Raw genomic sequence first — 24,771 nt, 5'->3', positions numbered from 1 at the left:
AGCAAAAACCAAAGCCTGGCACCCATTGTGTTTGCAGCACTAACATCAGCCAATGCTGCATTCAGGGTACATTAGACATGGGAACACAGAACATCACATGTCTCTATCCAGCCTACTGAGGTTTCAAATCTCATGCAAATTTTGCAAAATCTCAGAGTGGTGACTTCACGGCGAGAAGTCAACAACATGGTGAACTGCTACAGAACGCTACAATTTAACCGCTGCACACTGACAATGGCATCAACATCGCAAGGCAAAGCTCTTTGTATATTGTCCCTAAAAGTCTTGTGAATATATTATCTCAATTTTTAGATGCTGTTATTTATGCTGTTAGAAAAGTATCGGACCTTTTTATTTTTTCAAAAACCTGATGGATTTGAATCACGTGTTCTTGCATGAGCCAACCTTGAACCTTCGTGCGCATGCGTGATTTTTTTCACACCTGTTGATTGCATCATTTCCTTGTAAGCAGCCTTTGTGTGAGGATGGGTGGAGTCTCTCGTCGTTTTTTCTTTGCAAGGAAAATGGCGGAACGACTGGAGCAGCGCGACTGCATCAAATTTTGCCAGAAACTGGGCGACAGCCAGGTGGAAACCATTTGGGTTATTCAGACGGCTTTCGGTGACGATCCTCTGGGCATCACACAGATTAAGGAGCGATACAACCGGTTTAAAGACGTCTGCACAACGGTGGAGAGCGAGCCATGCTCTGGGCGGCCATCAACATGCTGAAATGACCGGATCATTCCAAAGTGAACACTGTGGTGATGTGGGACTGTCGTGTGACTATCTGAGAAATTGTGGAAGAGGTGGACATCAGCACTTTCTCGGCACATTCCACTGTGACAGAAGATTTGGTCCTGAAAAGAGTTGCAGCGCAATATCGCGCCACAAACGCGCCAATCGCTCAAAATCGCTTCACTCGCGTCGCTTCATTCGCGTCTTCACGTCCATCGCGTCGCGCTGTGTGACTTGGCGCCAAAACGCGTTGTTCCATAGGGATTACATGGCAACCTATCGCTGCTGTCGCTCACGTCGCGCCCAGTGTGAACGCAGCATTATTGTCGAGGAAAGTGAAGTTTGCTCTCTTTAACACCCTGTTTATTATTGTCCTTTACAACATTGTTTGTCCTGTTTGTTCCAGAGTAATATAAATATATAAGATGTTTGAAATTCGATTTGCGTTCATGAAGTTGAAGGTAGCAGACATGGAATATTTGGAATATTTGTTTTAACAAGTTTTCAGGGGTTTCATGCATGCAGTTATTATAAATGTTATGAAAGGCATAAAATTTAGTAGTATAATGTTCATTTGCAATTGTTGTTATGTTGTTTCTCTGTGTTGTTTTGATTGTAGTGCCCATAGACATTGTAAAGTATCGACGCCGCACTGGTTGCTGGAGCGCAAGAAATGCAGCTGCCATCTTGGAGCAGTCATCATAGTGAGTCCATCATAAGGCAAGTGAAGGTTTGATTTTATATTTTTGTTCATTTTTATTTTTTATCTTTCTATCATAAAGTTGCTTTGTTCTTTGTTATTTTTATTGTTATTGGTAATATTTTTCATACCACCCGAGTAATCAGCCAATCCGGACAGCAGAGCAGTGCCACGACGAAGAGGCGCGGTTAGAGGAACTGTGAAATACTGGTGAGTCACTATTAATAATTTCTTACATATCCAACCTCGTAGGTTGATCGTTAAAATTAAATTAATTAGTTCTAAAAGCCATCATAATTATTTATAGGAAAATGTTCTATTTTTTTCTACTAAGGTTTGAACTTTGAATTTTTTACACAGGAGAGAAAAGTGATAAAATGTTAATGCCTGTTTGAGAAAAGTGTATAAAGTGTGTAGTGAGGGGTTTTACAGCCTTAAAATGTCTATAATAATTGTAAAAAATAACGCTGACTACTTTACAGATTTCCCTTATTGTGGGCTATTTTTAGAACGTAACTCCCGTGATAAACGAGGGACCACTGTATATGATAAAATCATTATCAAGTTTTGCTTTAGGAGGCTTTATACACCCTTTATACACCCTTCAGAAAACCAAACAATATCATTTATAGGTATATGATAAAATCGTTATCAAGTTGTTTTACCAATGAATATGGCTTTTTACACCCTTCAGAAAACCATACAATATTTATCATTTATAGGTATATGATAAAATCGTTATCAAGTTGTTTTACCAATGAATATGGCTTTTTACACCCTTCAGAAAACCATACAATATTTATCATTTATAGGTATATGATAAAATCGTTATCAAGTTGTTTTACCAATGAATATGGCTTTTTACACCGTTCAGAAAACCATACAACATTTATCATTTATAGGCATGTGATAAAATCGTTATCAAGTTGTTTTACCAATGAATAAGGCTTTTTACACCGTTCAGAAAACCATACAACATTTATCATTTATAGGCATGTGATAAAATCGTTATCAAGTTGTTTTACCAATGAATATGGCTTTATACACCCTTCAGAAAACCATACAATATTTATCATTTATAGGCATGTGATAAAATCGTTATCAAGTTGTTTTACCAATGAATAAGGCTTTTTACACCGTTCAGAAAACCATACAACATTTATCATTTATAGGCATGTGATAAAATCGTTATCAAGTTGTTTTACCAATGAATATGGCTTTATACACCCTTCAGAAAACCATACAATATTTATCATTTATAGGCATGTGATAAAATCGTTATCAAGTTGTTTTACCAATGAATAAGGCTTTTTACACCGTTCAGAAAACCATACAACATTTATCATTTATAGGCATGTGATAAAATCGTTATCAAGTTGTTTTACCAATGAATAAGGCTTTTTACACCGTTCAGAAAACCATACAACATTTATCATTTATAGGCATGTGATAAAATCGTTATCAAGTTGTGTTACCAATGAATAAGGCTTTTTTACACCGTTCAGAAAACCATACAACATTTATCATTTATAGGCATGTGATAAAATCGTTATCAAGTTGTTTTACCAATGAATATGGCTTTATACACCCTTCAGAAAACCATACAATATTTATCATTTATAGGTATATGATAAAATCGTTATCAAGTTGTTTTACCAATGAATAAGGCTTTATACACCCTTCACAAAACCATACAATATTTATCATTTATAGGTATATGATAAAATCGTTATCAAGTTGTTTTACCAATGAACATGGTTTTTTACACCCTTCAGAAAACCATACAACATTTATCATTTATAGGCATGTGATAAAATCGTTATCAAGTTGTGTTACCAATGAATAAGGCTTTTTACACCGTTCAGAAAACCATACAACATTTATCATTTATAGGCATGTGATAAAATCGTTATCAAGTTGTTTTACCAATGAATATGGCTTTATACACCCTTCAGAAAACCATACAATATTTATCATTTATAGGCATGTGATAAAATCGTTATCAAGTTGTTTTACCAATGAATAAGGCTTTTTACACCGTTCAGAAAACCATACAACATTTATCATTTATAGGCATGTGATAAAATCGTTATCAAGTTGTGTTACCAATGAATAAGGCTTTTTACACCGTTCAGAAAACCATACAACATTTATCATTTATAGGCATGTGATAAAATCGTTATCAAGTTGTTTTACCAATGAATATGGCTTTATACACCCTTCAGAAAACCATACAATATTTATCATTTATAGGTATATGATAAAATCGTTATCAAGTTGTTTTACCAATGAATAAGGCTTTATACACCCTTCACAAAACCATACAATATTTATCATTTATAGGTATATGATAAAATCGTTATCAAGTTGTTTTACCAATGAACATGGTTTTTTACACCCTTCAGAAAACCATACAACATTTATCATTTATAGGTATATGATAAAATTGTTATCAAGTTGTTTTACCAATTAATATGTATGGTTTTCTTCAGGATATTATTATTAGTAGTATTATAATAAGGTGCTGAGAGCTGCAGAGAGCTCCATATACAGACCTCTTTTAGGGCTTTTAGCTGGAAAATGTTCACGAACAAGTTTGTACAGTATATTGATACTCTATGTGATTTATAAATATTATCATTTTCTATATATATATGTGTGTGTGTGTGTGTGTGTGTGTGTGTACTCTGATTTGTATATATTTTCTCTGATATATAACTTATATCTATTATATTTTATGTAGAAATATATAATTTATTCATTAGTCAGTATTTTGTTTATATATACAAATTTTTATGTATAGACTAATCATATATTGTCTCTTCAAAATAGTTGACTTTACTGCCACTATCTGCTTCCCTATCATAGTATATTAATGTGTGTATTCATGTATAATGTGTGTGTTTAGAGTGTTTGCAAAATACCTGTCTACAGTCTAGGCTCTATCAGAATATTCTATTACTGTTAATACCATGAGATTTGTTGTCATTGTCATTACAAGTGCAACAATGAGATTACGTCCACACTCACATTTCCACAGACAAGATACAGCAATTAATCCACAGTTATTACTTGTTTACCATAATAATGTCACACATCAGAATTAAGACAACACATATACATTGTTTGTGGTATTTTATTACAAACACCTGGAATAATCTGACTTGTTGTGGGGTTATGAGAAACACCATAAAGTCCCCAAAAATATTATTTAGTAAATGCCCGAACAGAGGTTAGCTGTTAGCTTATGTTTCAGACTGTGGAGAGGGGCGTGTTCAGGGGCGTGTTCAGGCTTTTTCTGTCACACATGGGGCCACCCACACTCTGCCCCTTTCTTCAATCATGAGTTCATCGTGAATCAGTGTGGACGGGGCTCTCAACAAGGTGACGCCCAGAAAAGGGTGTCATGTCGGCTGTTCAGGGTCTCCATAGAAAGCCAGCGGGTGACATCACGCAGGATCTGTCCAGTATATATACAGTCATATGATCCCGCCTCTCACCCAATGACTGCTGGGATAAGCTCTAACCAAACACCCCCCTCCCCCCGGCTTCCCAGCCCCTCCCCCCATGATCCTTAACTGGAACAAGGGGGTTTGTACTCTCACCCTGACCCCCAAGAATTTCAGTAGCCCCACCATAATCCCAATGATAAGATTGGCAACATTTTCCATTCACATTACTATGTTTTTGTAATTGGTCTCTCATCACCTCCTGTAGCACCCCTTGTTTCCAAATAACCCGTCAGGTCAGGTCAGCGCACACTGGTGCTGCGCACACCATGCCACGTAACTGCCCTGGGTACTGGTTGTCAAGCATTCAAGCAGTCCACCATCCACACAGTAAGACAGGAGGCACCAGAACCCTAAAAAATTGTCCCTTTGTTGCACTTGAAAGGTATCGCAATCACACAAGTAGTATAAAGGTCAAGATCACAAAGTCAAAGGTCCCAGAGAGGTGAAATCACTGTCGAGATAGCCAATGCAATATTATTTATTTATTTGCTTTCTTATTTTATAATTGAAATGGCTTTTTCAGTTGCAGTTGTTCTTGGTGTCAGTTGTGTGTTGAATGTGAGAATTTAAAAAATCTATCTACTCAATCTATCTTGCCATTTACTGCATCTACAACAAAGCCCATTTTCTCAGCAATAAATAATTGTGCTCACACCCAGCCACACTAAAAACAAAACAAAAAAAAACTTTGTGGGGCCGCCGCTGTAAGGTCTCAGTCCTGAGCTGGTTTTATGAGGCCAGTTGGATTTGCTGCCAAAAGCTCTGACTTGAACTGAAGGTGGTTTATGAGAAATTGACATTAATGACCTGCAGTAGCTCTCACACATGGTCCTGTTGCAACAGAACTTTATGTGTGGGGCATTGTGACGCTAAACAACAAATTCAAATATTGGGGTGTTGTCTTCAAAATAAGAAACGCCATCATGGTGCCCAGTGTCCATATGTTACGGTGCAATAGATGGATTAGCAAAATTTTAACAATGCAAATTTTATATTTTGTTAAATTTTGAAAGATGCTGGTTGCGTGGAGATAAAAATCTTTGTTTCCTGGTGTTCCAAATTGGTTTTCATTTAGGTTTAGTGGAGTTTGTTAAATACACAATGCTGTGTTAAGGTTTATGTGAAGTACTACAAAAAAACAAAAAAGATGATTAAATGATTTTGAATAAATAACAATAAATAAAAATAAAATGTGTGACTTCACTTTTAAAATGCATAATGCCTTTGTCTGTATGCACTCAATAAAAATATAAATGGGCAATTGTGCGGCAACAGAATAACAGTCAGAGCAAATTTTTAATTGTAAGCTAAACTATGGCCAGGTGTTGCTGTCAATGTCATTCCGTCGGCGTAGAATTGCCCAAATGCAGCACTTTTGTTTTGGCTCCCATTTTTCACAGGTTGAAGTAAAACACCTCAGACTTCTTCTATGCACAAAAAAAAAAGAAAAAAAAAAGGTTTATTTATGTTGACAAATTTGGTGAAATCTGTATTAGGGAGCAACTTGGCCTTCCTGGTGTGACAAGATGCTGATTAAACAGCATGATTATTGCACTAATTTGCCTTCGACTTGGACTGTTCAACCCAGTCTGTCGTGATTCAGGAGCATGAAATATACATTAATCTATTGGTTTGTGATATTGTGATGAAAGGCACCTCATTTTCGTCACAGCAGCACAAATTCACAAAATTGGGGGGGAGGGGGGGTATGGTTAGGGTTGGGGTGAGGAGTAGGATTAGTAATAGCGAGTTAAAAAAAACCCCAGTCACAAAAATGTGAATCATTTCATTATGGGAGTACGAAAAAAAAAAGTGAGACTGGGCTGGACTGTTCACTCGGGACTTAGACTGTTCAAAAAATTCAAATGAAAAAATCTATATGAACAGGCAGCCTTGAAATACATTCGGTAACAACCCACACAGTCTGTGATAGTGACTGTATGGACTTCATAGATCATGTGGGGACTTTCCAAACTTGTGTGAGAGATGCTGGGAAGCACAATGCAGCAGCCAATCAGAGTAGAGAGGTATGAAAATTCAGTAAGGTATATCTTGTATATTATATTCCAATTCTAAGGTGGAACTATGCCAGTATACAAAGGTATATCTAAATATCTAAAAAGGAAGGTAAAATAGGAGAGTAGAAAAGAGTAGAGTAGAGCCACTTAGGTGCCTGGTCTTGAGAACCAGGGATGGTCGGTTGAAAAGCTTTTTTATCCCATGGGAACTCTCCCTACACACTCAAGCAGCTCAAGAAAAAGGTATATATAATATAATAAATAATAAGACATAAGAAGGATAAGACATCACAGGAGAAGATTGTAGTAAAGGTAATTAGTATGTAGACTAGTAGTAAAATCAAATATAGTTAGTAGGCTAAGCTGTAGAAGCAGAAGCTGTGAGTGTGTGAGTGTACTGGTGTCTATCTAAAGTAACTCTGTTAGCATACTATAGGAAAATTAAAAGTATAATCATTATGCTATCAAATGGAAACCTAAGAACGTAGGTACTATATGTTGACATCTTTAAAGGAACACATAAACTGATGAATCATTAAAAATGTACACCATGTAAAATAGAATTGTAAATGGTGAAAATAAGCTAGTGGAAGAGCTAAATTAGCCGTGAATAAGCCTACCGTACCCAGCAAGCTAACATGATATACAAAAACGGTAATTAGTGTATAAAGTATAATCGCGTAGTTAAACCTACAGTAACAGTATTAACAAATACATATAAAATAAATGTGGGCAAAAGTATGAATTAATGTGGGTTATCAAACACAAAGGAACCAACTATTTTGTAAGCTACGATGAACGTTGCTAAGGCCGGCTAGATAAGCTAACGTTAGCTGTTAGGTATAACTAATTGTACCCCACTCTTCCAATAATCCTCCAATAATCCAAGATGGCGGAAAACTCTCCCAAACAGCTTATTTCTGTATAAATCTAATATGGTTCTCATTATTTTGCAAAGGTTAGTGAGAAATAAACACTTCTGAATCTAAAAACTCTGTTTTTGAAACCAGATTACACCTCTGAAGTGATTTACAAGACATCTTACAGATGTCAGCGTGCACGTCCCGTGTACGAGCATCACACAAGATCAAAAGTAACTTATAGTAATTTCAAAACCTCATGCATGTGCACATGCACGTCCTGCAGATAGCGTTAAAAGGAAAATAAAATATTCCTTAAGGAATCCCCTCAGGTAAATATGTTCTCTTCATTAAAATGAGCTGTAATTTTGCAACATGTAAAAATAAACCAACATTATGATGTCTGGATTTCAGTAGAAACTAAATTTTGTCAGTTTTGTAAAATCTGAAAGGCCATACAGTTTTAATATTTTTAATGAAAATGACAATGAATGAAAATGAATGACAATAATGAAATAACAGAAAGTTTGGACGAGTTAAATTAGATCTTCTGTTGACCCACTGATGGAGAAAGAAAAATGACATCAAATTATTTTCATCAGAGTTCTCTGGTGCCTAATTTTTATTATTGATTTATTTTTTGTACAGCACCATAGTTACAGTCTCTATCTTTTTCCCCATTTTTATGTGTCATTCTTGAATTTCTTTCCTTGTGGGTTAATAAAATGTTATCTTATCTGAGATGTGCAGTGCACGCTGTCTGAGTGTTGTACATAAAACTTGATGTCAGCGCACTTTGAACTCTGTTTGATGACAGGGTGAAACCAGTATTTAATATTTGATTAAAAATAAACAGAATTTCACATTCTGCCAGTGTTCACAGACAAATGTTTCCACAAGCTCAAAAGCAGATAAGTAATCCTTTTATCTCAGTTCTCATCCAGAATGGAACAACCTTTTTGACACAGAATGGAAGCAGACGCGTTCGCTCGCAGACTGTCTGCTTGAGCTTTTCACTAATGTGAGTTTGTTTCACAGTTAACCAACAGCCCAAAACAAAGAAGTGTGTCCACATTCCAGGAGTCATCTGTGGACCGTCTCCGTCTTTACTCAGTGCCAATAAAACACCTCAGCAAAGTGTCTCCTGATGAGTGACCTCTAATCATTTGAGAGCATCTTCACAGTTGATTCCCGTCTGTTCGAAGCAGTCAGAAAAGTGAGAGAGAAGAAGCGCACAGCACGTAGAAGACAGAGCTCAGACGTTTCAGATGTGTGATAAATGTGTCTGAAACTGCAAAACAATGTGAGAGGATGACTGCTGCTGCTGGCACGAGTCTGCAGTCTGACTCATGATAATATTTCATCTGTCCATTTTCTATACCCACTTACTCCAAATAAGGGTCACTGGGGTGCTGGATCCTATCCCAGTGTCAGAGAGCGTGAGGCGGGGTTATCAAATCACTTTTTAAAGCTAAAGTGTGTTGGATTTAGTGCCATCTAGTGGTTAGGTTGCAGAATTTACTATGCTATTGTCAGTCATGATTTTGTTTCAGCGCCCATGTCGATAAGAAAGGCTCATTCTCAGCTGATTAAAACACATCGTTATGAATGTTATGTTCAATTTCTGCTAATAAACACCACTAAACCGTAGACACTCACTGGCCCGGACAGTTTATTAGGTACACCTTCCTAGTACCGGGTTGGACCCCCTTTTGCCTTCAGAACTGCCTTAATTCTTCGTGGCATAGATTCAACAAGGTGTTGGAAACATTTCTCAGATATGTTGGTCCATATTGACATGACGGCATCACAAACTCGCCCATTCAACCAGTCTGTTCATTCTCCTCTGACATCTGACACAACTGCCCCTCACTGGATATCTTCTGTTTTTTGGATCATTCTCTGTAAATCCTAGAGACAGCTGTGTGTGAAAATCTCAGTAGATTATCAGTTTCTGAAATACTGGCACCAGCAACCACGCCATATTCAGTGATTTAAATCCCCTTTCTTCCCCATTTGGACACTCAGTTTGAACTTCAGTTAAGTTGTCTTCACCACGTTTAGATGCTTAACACGTGATTGGCGATTAGCTATTTGTGTTAACAAGCATTTGAACAGGTGTACCTAATAAAGTGGCCAGCAAGTGTACATTGTATCTTTAATTTATGCATGTATGTGCAGCGGCTTGCTCTGTGTTGTGTTGTTGACTCCTCCCACTCACTCCCCTTGGGATGTGAACTCACGATCTCCAGCATAGGAGGCAGACACTCTGACCAGTCGGCTAAAACCCGGACTCTGGCCTGCGTGGCCCGGGTAATCCGTTGGCTGTGGGTGAATGAGGACTTTTGACCACTACATGCACAACGACTCCTGCTGGCCTCTATCACATATGCACCTGATGATCACTACTGAGAGAGGAGCAAATGCAATCAATATTGATTGATTGCATTTGCAATCTGCAATCTGTCCTTGTGTTATACAGAGCTGCTGAACATGCAAAACAAATTTCAGATCTATGATCTGACAATAAAGTTCATATCTATCTATCTATCTATCTATCTATCTATCTATCTATCTATCTATCTATCTATCTATCTATCTATCTATCTATCTATCTATCTATCTATCTATCTATCTATCTATCTATCTATCTATCTATCTATCTATTAAAAATCAACGTGATTACTCGTCATCATCATGAAATATTTTAATTTCAATTTCAGTTTATTTTGATTTATATAGCACCAAATCACAACAGAGTTGCCTCAAGGCGCTTCACACAAGTAAGGTCAAACTATACTAACCCCCAGAGCAACAGTGGTAAGGAAAAACTCCCTCTGAGGAAGAAACCTCAAGCAGACCAGACTCAAAGGAGTGACCCTCTGCTTGGGCCATGATACAGACATAAATTACAGAACAATTCACAAAACAAATATACAGGAAATGCTGTTGGTGCACAGGACAGGAGGGTCTCCAGCACAAATACCACACCCATCTCTGGATGGAGCTGCACCTTAAACAGAGAGAAAAAACAGAAACAGGCATCAGAAAGACAAAAAATACAGTATAATTTGTCAGCATTAAACAACAAGAAAAACAGAAGAAATACTAAGGTGATCGCCGGCCACTAGCCCTAAGCTTCACTAAAAGACCCAGAATTTGAAAAGAAGAAGTTGAGGCTGCGGCACGCTCCGTTTACTAATAAAATTAATTAAAAGAGTAAAAAGTGTAAAACAAAACCATACCAGTATGCTAGTCATGTGAAAGGGAAAATAAGTCTGGACTTGAAAACCTTCACAGAATCTGACTGTTTTATTGACGCAGGGAGATCATTCCATAGAACAGGGGCACGATAAGAGAAAACTCTGTGACCCACAGACTTCTTATTCACCCTAGTGACACAAAGTAGTCCTGCACCCTGAGAACACAGAGCCCGGGCCGGTACGTAAGGTTTAATTAGGTCAGCTAGGTAGGGAGGTGCCAGTCCGTGAATAATTTTATAGGTTAGTAGCAGAACCTTACAATCTAATCTCACTGGGACAGGAAGTCAGTGAAGAGATGCCAGAATGGGTGTAATGTGGTCGAACTTTGTGCTTTGTGTCAAAATTCTGGCTGCAGCATTTTGAACCACTTGGTTCAAAACCTCTCAGTTGGCCCTCATATGCCATAACAACAGGACTATTTTTGATAACATATCTACGTGCTTTGAGTAATAATAGGCTTGTTCTGCATTTTGATAAAATAAGCTGGATGTAGAATTTTGTTTTATTGTTGTACCTTGATGTTTTATTGTGTAGAGCACTTAGTAATTTTTTAAAGTGCTATATAAATACATTGTTATTATTATTGCTATTATTATTATTATTATTATTATTATTATTATTATTATTATTAACAGCTCACAACTTTATTACATTGTTATTAACTACCAGGGTTACATACATGCAGAAAAGATAAACAGTACCTTGTATGATTGTATTTAATGACATCATCTTATTGGAGAGAATTGGTATAATGAAGAACAGGCAATTTTTTGTCAAACGTCTGTGTTGTGCTTTTGTTTCTTTCCTCAGCATAATGGCCGAATAGTAAGAAGAGCCTGGATTTTTCCTCTGGTTTCAGTGTGATAGATGATAATACTGTGTTATTTTATTTTTTCTCCTCTCTGACATTTGTGTCTGCCGTCTCCCACTTGTGAACATTTCCAACATATCATTATCTAATTGGATGGATCTGAACTGACTGTTAAAGTGTGTAAAACTGTGTGAGAAATACATATGAAGTACATAAGAAGAGCAAATTTTTTTTGACCTTTTGGTAAAGTTGTATTGATTGTTTTCTGTTTCTTTGTTTTTATGATGTTTTACAAAATATTAGCTCTTTAACAAAAACTATTATAATATTTGTGCAGATCAGGATTATAATGCTGAGGTAGGGGGAAAAAAAGCCTAAATAATCACTCTGTAAGTCCTGAGCAAAATGCCGGAAGCACTCTAGTGTTTTTGGCTACATGTTTTTTTTTTTTTTTTTTTTTTTTTTTTTACTGTTTTTGTTTGTCTTCATTATTGTACAAGTAATAGGACAGAAAATTTCAGTTGTTAGTCTTCAAAAACAATAAATAATAAATAAACAGTTATCAATTATTTTGTCTATTTTTAGACAGCAAAGACACCACTGGTTACAGAAGATGGCCCCTTCATGGAGTCTGGTTCTGCTTGATGTGTCTTCCTGTTAGCACAGCAGATAACAGAATATTTACAGAGGAATCTTTCAAATGGTGAAACAAGCACCAAATTCAACACAAATACTCCTTAGACATTACTCTTGAAAAAACCCAACTGCCCACTTGAATTTTCAGTAGGTGGCCAGGTAGGGGTCACTTGAATAATTACACATAATAGTGGAGCAGACAACTGTAACAATTGTTAATTTCTGGAAAAAAGCACCAAGGTTGCCACACACACTCCTTGGACACTCTTTTGAATACCCAACTGGGCACTTCAGTTTTTGATAGGTGACCAGGTAGGGGTCAGTTGAAGAATTACACAGGAGTCAAATCTGAAAAGCTCCAATCATATTGAAAACTATGCCCCATTATTTGTCTGATCATAAAGATTCCAAAAAGGTATAATTTGGACTATCTACAACTGAATTCTATGGAGTTATGGGGTAAAGACAGGAAGAATGGTGAAAAAGGTCAATTTCAGTTTGTACAGAGGTCAAAAGTTAAAGTTGCTCCACTTTGATAAATTGTAATGCAAATTATTGGTTGAGGTAATTGGGTTTTTAAAAAGAATAGTTTGCACTATGTGTCATGCTTAGCTGTCACATTACGGGTTAAAATGTGTCACATGTCATAGAATCCAATGGACGTCGACATTGTTTGATGTTTACTTTGGAGACTAAGCATTCAACACAGTCAACACTATTCCATTTATTAATCTTATTAGCTCAACCAATAATTTGCGCGGCTTTTTACCAAATTTGGAGCAACTTTAAGTTTTGACCCCTGTACAATCTGAAACTGACCTTTGTCACCATTCTTCCTGTCTTTACCCCATAACTTCATAACATTCAGTCACAGATAGTCCAAACTATACCTTTTTTGGAATGTTTATGTTCAGACAAATAACGTGGTGTAGTTTTCAATATGATTGGATTATTTTAAAATGTTGACTCCTGTCTAATTTTTTAATTGACCCCTACCTGGTCATCTATCAAAAATTCAAGTGCCCAGTTGGGTATTCAAAAGAGTGTCCAAGGAGTATGTGTGACAACTTTGGTGCTTGTTTCCAGAAATTAACAGTTGTTACAGTTATCTGCTCCACTATGTTAAACAGCAGTTTTTCCTTGACATCATCACTATGTGCTTACTGCTGGCGAAATATTGGATCTATGTCAATTATATAATACAGAGTACATTATTGACCTTTGACCTCTAATATATGCAAATTGCCTTGAAAATTACAAATTGATATAAAAGGTAAAGAGAAGTCACACAAGACATTTATTTTGTTAATGTTTAGCATTCGTTATTATAAATTATTTGATATTCAGATCAATTTATTTTGCATTATATTTGCTTTATGATTATTAAAATCATGCCTATGATTTATCTCCAGAACAATATATGTAGATATACAGCCATATTCTTGAATTCATTTTTAAAAATTCTAATTTGCAATACCCTCTGTCAAATCTGGCTTCAAAGGATTTCAAACACATCTTCATTCACTTTAAGATTCTCTGATTGTTATCCAGTTAATCTCAAAAACTGAGGCTGATTCCAAAATCGCAGTATTGGCCTCATTCATATCCATTTATTCACAACTGTTTGACAAAAGTGAGTCTAATTATAAGGCAGCACACACAGTGAAAGGAGGACAGTGTAGGCGATCCAAACCTGTCTTTAATTCAGAGATTAAATTTCATGTACAATAGACAGCCTGTGATTGAAGTCTTGTTTCATCCATTTCAAAGCAGAACATCAACATGTGCATACAGTCAAAAGCAGCTGCTTGATTTTTATCATGTAGCACTTGTGAAATTTAAAGCTAAAAACAAAGAACTGTTAGATATTCTGTGGATGTCTGAAACATAGAGACTAACATGACTGAACAAGAAGACATGGCAGTAACATAATAGTGACAATTTAATAAGGAAATATAAAAAGACAGACGTTTGGCATTAAAACACTTTTAGAAAAATACTTTAAACCAATGGGCTCAAACTCAAATTATCCAGTGAACACTGGGTGGTTGGGTCCTTTCAGGAGGGCCAGTCCATCAGTTTACATCCAGCCAAAGTGTACATACTCAATCACATGTTGCCTCTTCGTTATGTTAGAAGCATCAGTCTCCACCTTCATGTGGTTTCAGACGGAGTAAGTGTCTTTTACAGTGGCTGGAGTCTCAAGCCCAAGAAGAATCAGGATTGTTCAAAGGAAACATGCAAACACCACACGGTAAGAATTGTGCTTTGGTGGATCCAAACCCATAACCTTTATTCTGCGAGGCAAAAGTTGTTCACCAATGAATATGGCTTTATACACCCTGAAGAAAACCATACACCCAACAGGTGAAATCCGCGAAGTAGTCAGTGTTATTTCTTACAATTATTATAGATGTTTTAAGGCTGTATAACCCCTCACTACACACTATATACACTTTTCTCAAACAGGCATTAACATTTTCTCACTTTTCTCTCCTGTGTAAACACTCAAAGTTCAAACCTTAGTAGAAAAAAAATAGAACGTTTTCCTATAAATAATTATGATGGCTTTTAGAACTAACAAATTTAATTTTAATGATCAACCTACGAGGTTGGACACGTAAGAAATTATTAATACTCACCAATATTTCACAGTTCCTCTGACCGTGCCTCTTTGTCATGGCACCGCTCCGCTGTCCGGATTGGCTGATTACCAAGGCGACATTCATTCTGTGGGTTTTACTCGGGTGGTATAAAAAATATTACCCATCTGCGAAAAGGGTGTATTGCTATTTATTCTTTAGTGTTTTATCCAATCATATTGGCATATCATTTATAGGTATATGATATGAGTGCTACCCACTGCTGCACCAACCTGCCCTCGAAATTGATACAACTAACCAAGGAGCAAACCAAATGTAAAAGTAAATATAAAGCCAACTGAAGATACATATAACTAACTCAAACTTTGTAAGCTGGCTATAAAGCTAACGTAACTTAAACAGGATACAAAGCTAAATGAAGTTAAAACTGAATATAAAGCTACATGAATATACATGTAGCTAAGTTAAACTTTAACTATGAAGCTAGATAAACATAAAGACAACAGAAAATATATGGCAGGTCAGGTCTGAGAGCTAACAAACTTCAACATAAAACTAATGGAAAATAAGGTTAGCTGGATATAAAGCTAACTGAAGTTAAGTTGAATAAAAAGCTGAATGAAAATAAAATGGAGTGTAAATCTAGCAATAAAATAGCTCAAGAAAAAAGAACTGCCCGAATAGCTAAGTGAAAAGCTATCACAACTTAAATGTCACTGAATGTAAATGTTACTGAATAAGCTAATTGAGCACATGTATAGCTAACTCAAAACGTAAATGAATATGAAGCCAGGTACACTTTAAGTTAACTAAATATATAGAAGGTGAGGTCTAGATGCCAAGAAAAATGAACATAAAACTCATGAAAACTCATGTCAATTGAATATGAAGCTAATTAAAGCTCAAACTAAGTGAATGTGTAGCTAACAGCTAACCTGACCATAAAATTCACTGCAAATAACTCTATATAAAATATCAGAGTAGCTAACTGACTACATAGCTAACTTAATATAAAACTAACATAACTAAATGTAACATTAACTGAATGTACAACTAACTGAATACAAATTTAATTTAATATAGAATAAGTACCAGAGTAGCCAGCTGGCTAAATATTTAACTTTAATATTAAGTTAGGATAACTCAACATAAAGGTAAATGTAAAAGTAACTGAATATAAAGCTAACTCTATAACTTCCAGGATAGCGATCTGACTGTATAGGTAACTTATTACAAAGCTAACATGGCTAAACATAAAGCTAAATGAATGTAAAATTTACAGAATATAAAATGAAATACAAATGAGGATCCACCCGAGAGCGAGAGTTATTTTTGTAAGTTCTTCATCGTGCACCTTGTGTATGAGTTAAAAAACGTCACTACAAAAAAGTATGTCATGGCTGTAATGGGCCTGTCACACCATGATGACTTAACCAGCGTATGCCAACATCAGTGTTTCCACCTAATTGGTCAGACTTGGTATGGCACAGTATGGTATGGGTCAGAATGGTTGTGTTTGCCTTGGAAACTCAACCATTACCAGCAGTAATCTTTGTTTGGTAGGCGGAGCTTGTAGATACTGACATGCACTTCATCAAACATGCGTACGCAGTCACTCGGCCTCGCTGCTCCACAAGGAGGCCAAAGAGAACCATCGACTGACGTCTGTGGTAAACGCTGATGTGAATGAATGAGGTGCTGTGACTCTTTCAACTTTTAAAATAAGTTCATTCTCTTATTGTGGCACAAAGTGCCAGCGTTCTCTGGTTCAGGCTGAGAAACACTCTGACATGGTTCTTTAGTATTTTCAGACGTCATTTTCCAAAATAAGGACACTTTATGTGGATACGTTTTCATCAGGCTGTGATGATGAGTGTCAAAAGAATTGTAAATATACTTAGCTTTCAGTTGTTGAGCTAATCAATGCACAGCCACAGTTTAGCGCCTCCCTTTTGTAACTGGTCCATTATTTTGGGACTCCAGCCGAAGGTGCTGAAAAAATGGTACAGTGCAGGTTGATTATTTTGGTACCTGTTGTGAAAACACATAATAAGCCATTATATGATAGCTGACATGCTCAGTAAGTTCTGTGGTCGCCATGAATATGTCAAGTACGTCTGCATATGTTTACATACATTTACATATGTCTACATATGTCAATATGTGTTGGAGACAAATTACACATAGGTGCAAAGCAAGTTACTCATAAGTTTTGGGTATGCTAGACACTGTTGCGTGTATGTCAACTTATGAGTCACTTACAAGTAACATTTGTCAAACTGATGTAAATAAAGTCCAAGACATATTCAGTGACTTGGAAATGTTCATGTATCCATCCCCTGACTTGTCTGAAGAAAACTGGCAATGAAACTGATTATTTACAGGTATTATACCAAAGGGGCCCATTACTTATGCAACCCATCAACTTGGCTTTAATATTTTTAATTAATTTACATCAAGTAGAGATTTGCTTTGAGTTTGAGTTTAAGGAAGATAATTTTAGAAAATTTCATACTGAGAAGCCTGATTTACTTTTTGTATTTGAAATGGCATAAACAAATTAAAATGCATGAAATACTAAGGGGCCCAATACATTTGAAAGGCACTGCAGCTTGGATATTCACACTGCAAATATACAACAGAGATGTAATCATGAAGCTCAGCTAAGACTGCTTTCCTTACCTGGCCCCCAGGTGGTCAGTTTGAGACCCATGTTTTTTTTTTATGTGTAATCTGTTTGAAGACTGGCTTCATTCAGCAGCTCACAGAAACAAAGTGTATTCTTGATTACACACAGTAAGTATACAGTAGCTCTGTATACTGCGTGAAAAACAGAGTTTAGTTGAAAGTAGGCGAGCCTGAACAAGCTGTAGTTGTTGTTGAAAGCGGAGTTAAAGCGATTTTGTGGGATTCATTGTGTTTGTCCTCGGGGCTGAATGTAACAGATGACAGAGATCTTTGGAGCTTTTTTCACTTCAGTCAGAACTCACTATTTTACAGTGTACTATAGAAATAGACACCATTGTGATTTTGTTCCACTGTTTGTACCTAATGCGGTAGCTGACAAGTGGGTACTAGTCGTTCTCTTTTTGACAGGTGTTATTGCCTCATACTTCTTCTCTTATTCCATTATTATGGTAACAACTTTTGATTCGGTGCTGCCACGGCTGTTATGTGCATCAGAAAAAGTGAATACAGAGTGGGGGAAAAAAAAAGCTTTCCACATGATGCATCTGAGCAAAGAAACATGTTTGGTTTTAAAATGATAACTTGTATGTGAATGGTCTCATCAAAGCTAGAATCAGTTATTGTATTAGTTTATTTCATATTAAAATGATGGATTTATATGGATATCATAAGAGCAGTAATTTTTAGTAACCTGCTGAAAAAGAATGACTACAGAAAACTGGTGGATGGATAATAATAATAGTGTACACCCCAATACCAAATAGACCTTTCATAATTCAGATTGCATTAGCAATTATTTGTGGCAATTTATTGGTGGCCATACATTGCATCCGGAAAGTATTGACAGCACTTCACTTTTTCCACGTTATGTTACAGCTTTATTTCAAAATGGATCAAAATTCTACACACAATACCCCATAATGACAATGTGCTAAAAGTTTTTTTTAGACCTTGCAAGTTACTAAAAAAACACGACTAAGAAATCACACATACATAAGTATTCACAGCCTTTGCCATGAAGCTCAAAATTGAGCTCAGGTGCCTCCTGTTCATCCTTGAGATGTTTCTTCAGCTTAATTGGAGTCCACCTGGTGTAAATTCAGTTGATTCTACATGATTTGGAAAGGCACACATCTGTCTACATATAAAATGTACAAAAGCATTTCTGCTGCTTTGAATGACCCAAATGAGCACAGTGGCCTCTGTCATCTGTAAATGGAAGACGTTTGGATCCACCAGGACTCTTCCTAGAGCTGGCCTTAGTCAGGGAGGTGACCAAGAACATGACAGTCATTCTGTCAGAACTCCAGCATTCCTCTGTGGAGAGAGGAGAACCTTACAGAAGTACAACCATCTCTGCAGCAATCCACAATCAAACCTGTATGGCAGAGTGGTCAGATGGAAGACACTCCTTAGGCACATGGCAGCCCACCTGGAGTTTGCCAAAAGGCACCTGAAGGACTCTCAGGTCAGGAGGAACAAAATTCTCTGGTCTGATGAGACAAAGATTGAACTCTTTGGCGTCTTATTTGGGGGAAACCAGGCACCATCCTTACAGTGAAGCATGGTGGTGGCAGCATCATGCTGTGGGGATGTTTTTCAGCAGCAGGAACTGGGAGACTAGTCAGGATTGAGGGGAAGATGAATGCAGCAATGTACAGAGACATCCTGGATGAAAACCTGCTCCAGAGCGCTCTTGACCTCAGACTGGGACGACGGTTCATCTTTCATCTTTCACTCTAAACACACAACCAAGATATCAAAGGAGTGGCTTCAGGACAACTCTGTGAATGTCCTTGAGTGGCCCAGCCAGAGCTCAGACCTGAATCAGACTGAGCATCTCTGGAGAGATCTGAAAATGACTGTGCACCGACGCTCCACATCCAACCTGATGGAGCTTGAGAGGTGCTGCAAAGAGGAATGGACCAAACTGCCCAAAGATAGGTGCACCAAGCTTGTGGCATCATGTTCAAGAAGACGTGAGGCTGTAATTGAAGAGTGTAGATGCAAAACCCAGTATCTCCAAAACCATAAATTTTTAGTTGAGGCCAACATGTACTTGGCTGTCAATGGGATCATCAGTGTGCAAAATATGAAAGAATTTGAACAAGGTGTTTTCATGTTATTGATGAAAGTCTGTGCATTTCCGCATAGGATTTCCTTTAACTCTCCATTTTCAACTGCATTTTTCTCTATTTGAACAAAAGGACTTACTGGGTTTTGCATCTGAACTCTTCAATTGCTGCCAAAGGTGCATCAACAAAGTACTGAGCAAAGGGTGTGAATACGAGGACTGTCCAAAAAGTATCGGACCTTTTTATTTTTTGCAAAAACCCTATGGATTTGAATCACGTGTGATTGCATCAGCCAAGCTTGAACCTTTGTGCGCATGCGTGAGTTTTTTCACACCTGTTGGTTGCGTCATTTGCCTGTGAGCAGGCTTTGTCTGAGCAGTGGTCCACCCCTCTCATGAGATTTTTATTGCGAATAAATGTCTGAACGATTTGGAGCTTTGCTGCATCAAATTTTTTCCAGAAACTGTGAGAGACCTCCAGGTGGACACCATTCAGAAAATTAATATGGCTTTCAGGGACGATTTTATGGGATTACACAGATTAAGGAGTGCTCCAGACAGTTTAAAGACCGCCCACAGTGTCTGAGAGCCCGCCGCGCTCCGAGCGCCGATCGACAGGCTGAATCAACCAGATCATTTCCAACGTGAAGGCTTTGTTGATCCGGGACGTCGTCTGACTTTCACAAAAAGGCAGAAGGCGTGGACATCAGCACTTTTTCGGCACATTCTACTGTTACAGGAGTTTTTTTCATGGAAAAAGAAGCGGAGGATTGCCCCACCATGCTGCTCATGGCGCGGGACAAAACCACCTCCGTGTTGGTCTCACAGGACGGCTTCCAGTTGCTTTTCAGTCGTGTGAATATCCGAGAAATTGAGCATGAGCTGGACATGCCCCAACATGTCGTGTGAGGTTTCATCATGGCATTGCTTTGCGCCATGCGGCTCCGTCCTGACCCGCGGAACTCCTCCGCACGTCTGTCTCAATGTGCCGAAAAAGTGCTGATGTCCACGTCTTCCGCCATTCCTGTGCTAGTCAGACGACATACCGGATCAAGACAGCATCCAGTTTAGAAATGAACGGCACATTCCACTGTTACAGGAGTTTTTGTCATGGAAAGAGAAACGGAGGAGTTCCGTGCGTCGTGGCAGAGCTGCATGGCGCAAAGCAACGCCGTGATGAAGCCTCACAGGACATGTTCTGGCATGTCCAGCTCATGCTCAATTTCTCGGTTAGTCACACGGGAGGAGCTCGGAGTCGAGCCGTTGCTCCTCCACGTCGAAAGGAGTCAGTTGAGGTGGCTCGGGCATCTTTTCCGGATGCCCCCTGGACGCCTCGCTGGAGAGGTGTTCCGGGCATGTCCCATTGGGAGGAGGCCCCGGGGAAGACCCAGGACACGCTGGAAGGATTACATCTCTTGGCTGGCTTGGGAATGCCTTGGGGTTCCCCCGGAGGAGCTGGGGGAGGTGTGTGTGGATCGGGAGGTCTGGGCGGCTTTGCTTGAGCTGCTGCCCCCGTGACCCAACTCCGGATAAAGCGGAAGAAAATGGATGGATGGATGTTTCAGCGGGGTGTGAGCCTGTCGATCGGCGCTCAGAGCGCATCATGCTCTCAGCAGCTGTGGGCGGTCTTTAAACCGTCTGGAGCACTCCTTAATCTGTGTAATCCCCATAAAATTGTTCCTGAAAGCCATCTGAATTTTCCGAATGGTGTCCACCTGGAGGTCTCTCACAGTTTCTGGAAAAAAATTTTATGCAGCAAAGCTCCAAATCGTTCAGACATTTATTCGCAATAAAAATCCGACGAGAGGGGTGGACCACACCTCACTCAAAGCCTGCTCACAGGCGAATGACGCAACTGACAGGCGTGAAAAAACTCACGTATGCACACGAAGGTTCAAGCTTGTCTGATGCAATCACACGTGATTCAAATCCATATAGTTTTTGAAAAAAATAAAAAGGTCCGTTACTTTTTGGACAGACCTCGTACTTATGTACCTGTGATTTCTTAGTTTTTATTTTTAATAAATTTGCAAAAATGTTTAAAAAACACTTTTTTCTTGTCATCATGGGTTGTTGTGAATAGAATTTTGAGGGAAACAATTAATTTACTCAATTTTGGAATAAGGCTGTTACATAACAAAATGTGTAAAAAAGTGAAGTGCTATGAATACGTACGTTCCTGATGCACTTATATATTCATTTGCATGAACATTTGACTCCAGTAACTCTGATCTCAACTAAATGACTGACCTCTGGTTGACCTTGTCAGAGCACATTTGGAATTCACCTACTTGTGTGCCAAATTTCTTTACCTTTGCCAAAATTAATTCTTTCCAGTCATTTTTGTTGTCAGCTCTTATTGTTATAAAAGGTTTGGTGGAGCAGTAAGCCATCAAACAGACAGGCAGACATGACCTTGACCCCAATGATTGACCTTTGTCAAATTTGACCTTGCTGGGAAATGATTGACCTTTGATAATTTGATCTCGTCTTGACAATTCCAGAATCTGCCTACATATGTGAAGTAATTCTGGTGGACATCAGAGTAGAAAAGAACAAATAAAATGTAGAACTTTGAGCCTAATGACCTTGACCTTTGCCAAAACAAACCCTTTAAGGACAATTCTGGGGTTGACCATCATCCACATATCAAGTTTGGTGGGAATCAGCCAAAGACCTGGGAGGAGGACAAAGGGAGTTAGAAGACAAACAATCTAGACTTTTGTCTGTCACTGTAATGACTTTAAGTTTTGCCAAAATGAACCGTTTAAGGGGAGGCAGAGGGGAATAAACAGACAAATGTTCCTCACATTATACCATGATGCTGTCACCCTGCTCTGTTGGTTGCACCCATAGTAGGCGTCACTATATCTCAAGGCAAAAACGCATTCAAATTATTCTTCATTAAATGTTAAGTGGTTGTTTGAGGTGTAGTGGCACTATGACCCAGAGGTAACCACGGCTGGTAAACACACAGCCAATCAGAAAAAATGACTCTCCAGCTGTCAGTCATTCTGCAGACTGACTACAGTATGTGGGGCATGAACCAACAACAGCAGCATTTTATTTAAATGCATGCAAACAAGCTTTCCAACATTGCTGCTTGACCAATTTCCTCTCATGTAGTATACCATTAAAGCGTCCTCGTGAAATGACTTAATTATTCATGCTTGATTTCAAAATGAAGAGCTTTGAGAACATGGCTCCGTGGGAGGATTGACACACGCTCTGCGACGCTCTCACACAATGAGGCCTTGCTCACTCCAACATAAAAAAAAGCAGACACCCTTGACTGACTCCATCCACCGTTTTGCACAGCGCATTAAAGCAAGAGTGAAGATAAATGCCCTGTCTGCACCGCTAATGATTTATTTCAAACATTTCACTTGATCCAATAAGGTTACATTCTGTGGCAGGTAATTGTTTATAGAGAAACAGAGGACATTTTTGTTTTATTGAGCATTGAGCAGAGTGAACACACTCACCTCAGATATGGATGCACTGTCACAAATATCAATTTGCTCTGTTCGACTGTATTCCAAACATTTTATTTCAAATTAGGCTCAGCATTGCTTCTGAAGCGTTTTCACCTCGTCCTTGCTGGTGCTGCGTTCACTTTTTGCTTATTTTCATTGTGCCGCACTCACGCTGGACAGAATTTAAGGTTTAATAACAGCATGAAATGGAAGTTTCTTCTCATAAGTAATAAGTAAATAAGTTGTTTTCTAATAATCGCTCATTATCGGGTGTGTATTCCTGCCATTCCTAGTATCGTCTCGGGCTACGATACTATTCAGTGGCCATATTTTTTTATAATGGAACACTTAGAACTGGTGAGATACAGTGCACTCTGGTATAATTCTTGGTTTAATGTAGATATTTATTTTCCATGATCATTTACAATAAGCCAAAAGTGTCATTGTTTACCTTTAAATACAATTTTCATGAAAGATGAGGGCCCTTCTTCAAGTTTTTACTGCTGTGCTGCTGCTCCTCTTTGTCCACCACTGGGGGCAGCACCACATACAGTAGCAAAAATCACAGTGCAGAAGAAGCCCAGAGCAAGAAGCCAGCTAGTTTCAGTTAGGGCCCCTTTATTGAAAGAGTTGCGTCAACTGAGAACATGGCCCCATTTTGGGGCCAACTGTATTGAACTATTGAACAAACGTTTTATGTTTTCAACAGTTTTAAAGTTGTCCATTGCTGGATTATGCTTTATTCTGGATTAATTTGACCCTCAAGAAGCTTTTCTTTCTACAATCATCACCTCCAAATCAAAGGTAAACTGAACATTTTCCTCTTTTACCGAGTTGCAGCCTTTACTGATCCATTTTTAATCAGCGTGTGCACTGCAACAACTATTAAAATATGATGGGAGATGAAGAAGTGAAAGCAGAAACGTGTCAAATCACAGCCTTTTGCACTGTCTGATTTAACAGGTGCACGTCCAGGCTGCAGGTCCGAGTCTGAACACGGTGAAAAAAAAAAAAAACAATAAACGGTTGGGCTTTTAATCACGTAAATGACTCCAGTCCCACATGCGAGGGTTTTTCATGGAAATATATTGCCATCAGATGGGACATTTTATCTGATGTAAGTGAAAAATCCGTTATACAAAATCTGTTATATACAGTGTTTATTACCTGGAAAACAATACAAAAACATTAGGACTTTTTTTGTCCGGTGACTGTGAATATCTGGTTTATACGACGACGGTTTAGGTGAGTTTTACTGGACATGGGACTGAGCAATACATTTACCTCTGAAAGCTTTGATGATGACGTCTCTTCCATCCCACATGGCTGACTTTATTTTTTTTCTTCTGTTTGGATCTGAAGGCCGCTTGTACCCGCGATCTCGTTCTTTCGG

The 24,771-nt window shown here is 38.1% G+C and overlaps 1 protein-coding gene across 1 annotated transcript in view; it reads right to left on the bottom strand.

The window, feature by feature from the left end:
- Positions 1-13,209, bottom strand: part of LOC117513073 (teashirt homolog 2) — a 199,002-nt gene extending 185,793 nt beyond the window's left edge. Inside the window, exons 1-2 of the mRNA XM_034173399.1 lie at positions 13,206-13,209; positions 1,391-1,396 (exon numbers count right to left, since the gene is read on the bottom strand). The gene's annotated coding sequence lies outside the window, so the exon portion shown is untranslated. The remainder of the gene's footprint in view (positions 1-1,390; positions 1,397-13,205) is intronic.
- Between the last annotated feature and the right edge of the window lie 11,562 nt (positions 13,210-24,771).

This window comes from Thalassophryne amazonica, chromosome 6 (assembly GCF_902500255.1).
Source record: "Thalassophryne amazonica chromosome 6, fThaAma1.1, whole genome shotgun sequence".
Classification (NCBI taxonomy): domain Eukaryota; kingdom Metazoa; phylum Chordata; class Actinopteri; order Batrachoidiformes; family Batrachoididae; genus Thalassophryne; species Thalassophryne amazonica.
This window is presented reverse-complemented; position numbering and strand designations above follow the sequence as displayed.